Source organism: Ranitomeya imitator, chromosome 4, assembly GCF_032444005.1.
Source record: "Ranitomeya imitator isolate aRanImi1 chromosome 4, aRanImi1.pri, whole genome shotgun sequence".
In the NCBI taxonomy this organism is placed as follows: domain Eukaryota; kingdom Metazoa; phylum Chordata; class Amphibia; order Anura; family Dendrobatidae; genus Ranitomeya; species Ranitomeya imitator.
Window position 1 is genome coordinate 691,627,665 of NC_091285.1, and position 4,252 is coordinate 691,631,916.

General features: G+C 50.5%; 1 pseudogene; it reads right to left on the reverse strand.

The window, feature by feature from the left end:
* Positions 1-1,571: 1,571 nt before the first annotated feature.
* On the reverse strand, positions 1,572-3,462 carry LOC138674734 (transcription factor Sox-17-alpha-B-like; annotated as a pseudogene).
* Between the last annotated feature and the right edge of the window lie 790 nt (positions 3,463-4,252).

Genomic DNA, 4,252 nt, shown 5'->3' on the forward strand with positions numbered 1-4,252 from the left:
AATAAATTAAAAAAATTATAAATAAGTGTGATAAAATGAAACAAATATAAAACTAGTCTCAGAATTTATTTAAAGAAACACATATAGAACTAATCTCTGAATTGATCTCTTATCAGCTAAGAAATGCAATGGTGCAGAGCACCATCATATTATATGCATGCCTTATATGCACAATTGGCACTGCACATATGTGGCCAAAGTTTGGAAAGAAAGATAAAAGAAGATAAACCTGATAAATTTGTCTTTAATGCTCACTCTGAAATAGGGCCACTTGGTGGTACTGTTCAATGACTTGTAAGACAGTTCTTGTTACTTTTAGATGGAGAAAGTATTGGGATCTTCTAATTGTACACAACGATATGGGCTATTATCTTAATTATTGTAAATATATAAAGAGCTGGGGATCAATTGGAATTTGTCATAGTATTATACAACAAATCAGAAATGGCTTATTTACTCACAGTATTACATCCACTTCTGATATGCCCAAGTGTAGGACATTTCCTGTTATATAAGAATTATATCTATGCCAAACAGCAATAAAGAATCCCCTTAAAAACATAAGAAATGTAAACGAATGTACTTAGGATAATTCACTAGTGTATATAGTCACCATAATGATCGATTAAAAAACATTCCGGACACAATAATAAAAAGACAAATCATTTATTTCAGCATTATAGCACTATAAAAAAATTACAAAAGAATTTGCACTACAGCTAATAAAATTTCATTAAGTCAGATTTCTAGTATAAAAATTAGAATTGCACTGTAGGCAAAAATTGCTTCTACCGTCCCCTTAGCCTTCACATTGTATCATGAAATGAAAAGTGCTTGACGTGCCTCAATAATTGTAGTAATACATAGTGCTGGAGTCTGACAGTAAAGATGGCGGCAGATTGGTGGCATCATTTTCATCAGAGGGAAAGTTCGGTCCTGGATCAGACTCCACATCAAGGTATTGATCAAACTCATCTTTGTCGATGTCGCCCATAAACGCACTCTGGTGAAAGTGGTCTGCTCAACTGATATTAATATTGATACTGATGGGTGCAAGCTGAGGTGAAGATGTATGATCTGGAGGAGCCACTGAGGGAGCCCTGCTGGGGGCTGCATAGGGCTGGGCGTAATACAGAGGTGGAGCAGCCTGCTCATGTGTGGTCAGCCAGCAGTGAGGGCCCCCCTGAGGGACAGCTCCTCCATACAGGGCTGGGGGATTGTTCGAGGGGCCCCCTGAGGGACAGCTCCTCCATACAGGGCTGGGGGATTGTTCGAGGGGCCCCTGAGGGACAGCTCCTCCATACAGGGCTGGGGGATTGTTCGAGGGGCCCCCTGAGGGACAGCTCCTCCATACAGGGCTGGGGGATTGTTCGAGGGGCCCCCCTGAGGGACAGCTCCTCCATACAGGGCTGGGGGATTGTTCGAGGGCCCCCCTGAGGGACAACTCCTCCATACAGGGCTGGGGGATTGTTCGAGGGCCCCCCTGAGGGACAGCTCCTCCATACAGGGCTGGGGAATTGTTCGAGGACCCCCCTGAGGGACAGCTCCTCCATACAGGGCTGGGGGATTGTTCAAGGGCCCCCCTGAGGGACAACTCCTCCATACAGGGCTGGGGGATTGTTCAACTGGACAGAATAGGAAGTGTCATAGTTGTAGTGCATCATGTGGTTTCCTCCTGGGGTTGCTGAGGAGTAGTGCAGTGGAGCCATGTGGGGCATGGAGGATGGTGGCAGGCTGTAAGGCTTGTAGTAGGGGCTCATGGATTGGTTCTCCTTATATTGCCCATAGTTCTGCCCACAGGAACCCTGGTTGAAGAATTTTCCCGCCATAAGTCCATTGGTGTTGGGCACTGCAGAGGCGGGAATGGCCGTGACCTGGTACAGGCCACCATCTGCCCTCTTCATCCTCTTCACCTGCTTCTTCCTCTTGGACCTGTACTTGTATTCCGGGTGATCCTGCAAGTGCTGCACTCGCAATCTCTCAGCTTCCCGCACAAATGGTTTTCTCACTCAAGACCATGGTCTTTCAGCGTTGTCCTGTGGAGGACAAGAAACAGTTAACATCAACGTAAAATCATAGTAGTAGCAGCAGCAGCAGATAAATGCACACAAAGGGCACAGCAGATCGGTCAGAAAGATGCAGCCGATGTGCTGCGACTATCAGTGAAACCAATATAGAAATATACAGAAGAGCCGACCGTTCCGATCACAGAAATAATGTGCCTTTGGCGACCCCAAGGCCCACAGAATACCCCACACAATATCCTCCACGGCATGAGAAAACCGACTCCGGGCATAGAGAGAGCCTGGCGGGGGATTGCATCTATTGGATCAGATCTGTAGAGCTAGACAATGAGGACAATGCTACTACTCCTGTCATGGCGTTACTACACCTGTCACCCTCCTCACTAGGATGGAGAATCTGCTCTGTCCTAATTACTGTTATTGGATTACTACATCACAGTATAGGGTTAGATATTACTATGTGTCCCATAGATATAATTACTAATAACACTATTGCCCACTGTAGTCCCCGGTGTGTGCCCCTGTAGTGCCCAGTGTGTGCCCCTGTAGTGCCCGGTGTGTGCCCTTGTAGTGCCCGGTGTGTTCCCCTGTAGTGCCCGGTGTGTTCCCCTGTAGTGCCCGGTGTGTTCCCCTGTAGTGCCCGGTGTGTTCCCCTGTAGTGCCCGGTGTGTGCCCCTGTAGTGCCCGGTGTGTTCCCCTGTAGTCCCCGGTGTGTGCCCCTGTAGTGCCCAGTGTGTGCCCCTGTAGTGCCCGGTGTGTGCCCTTGTAGTGCCCGGTGTGTTCCCCTGTAGTGCCCGGTGTGTTCCCCTGTAGTGCCCGGTGTGTTCCCCTGTAGTCCCCGGTGTGTGCCCCTGTAGTGCCCGATGTGTGCCCCTGTAGTGCCCGGTGTGTGCCCCTGTAGTGCCCGGTGTGTTCCCCTGTAGTCCCCGGTGTGTTCCCCTGTAGTCCCCGGTGTGTTCCCCTGTAGTCCCCGGTGTGTTCCCCTGTAGTCCCCGGTGTGTTCCCCTGTAGTGCCCGGTGTGTTCCCCTATAATCCCCGGTGTGTGCCCCTGCAGAGCCCGGTCTGCCCCTGTAGTGTCCGGTGTTTGCCCCTGTAGAGCCCGGTGTGCCCCTGCAGAGCCCGGTGTGTGCCCCTGTAGTGTCCGGTGTGTGCCCCTTACCTAGAATCTTGCTGAGCTCGGTGTTGTGCAGGTCCGGGTTCTGCTGCGCCAGCCTCTTGCGCTCATCCTTCGCCCACACCATGAATGCGTTCATCGGACTGCGGATCCGGGCTTCGTCTTTACTCCTGGAGCCGGAGGCTTCTCCCGTGATCTCCCCCATGAATGATGATGCAGTGGGGTTGGATGCCCACTGGGTTTGCAGGGACTTGACAGCTGGCACGGAGAGCTTCGCCTTCAGCTGCTTGTCGCTTGTTGTAGCCGCAGTCAGGGCTGCTCATGGCTGTGAGATGCGGCTCGCTGTGCTCTCCCGCTGCTCCGGTCACACTGCTGGGCTCCTGTGCCCTCTTGGCATCTTTGCCTGGCCTCTATATCTGGGCAAGCCCCGCCCACAGCTGGGGGCACACTGTAAAAAGGTGTGATGGGCGTGGCCACGCTGCAGGTAGGGGGCGCTGTGACACCCTGCAGATGAGCGGTAATCCCCGCGGTCACTGTTCACATGCAGATCAGCTTCCCCTGAGCAAACAGTCGCCTCCGGCTTCTTCCCTCTTCTCCTAATTATCTGTGTATTGTGACTTCACTGTAAGGAATAGTGATGGCTGTCAGTAGTGATGGCTGTCAGTAGTGATGGCTGTCAGTAGTGATGGCTGTCAGTACTGCGTGTGCCCTCCATAGGGCGCCTGGCATGTAATCGTTATTAATAACTATACACAGGCCGAGATCATGGGATTGGTGGAGATATTAGATAAATGATAGATGGAGATAATGAATAAAGTGACGGCAGCCGCCTCTGGAGAAAATGACACCTGGTGATTTCATAGCCATAGGGGCTGTCAGCAACGTTTGGGCGCCGAGTCTCCAGCAGGTTGGAAATGGGCTCAGACCTGGAGCAGAAACGTCGCTGAAAGCCTCTATGGCTATGAAATCACCATGGAAAACGTTCTCCAGAGGAGGCCGCGTCACTTTATAGTCACTATATGGAGGATTTATCTATGCTAAGAATTGGCACCCGCAGCTCATTTACTGCTCGCCACTGCTGCTTTTTATTCACTTTTTTTGGATAGATATATT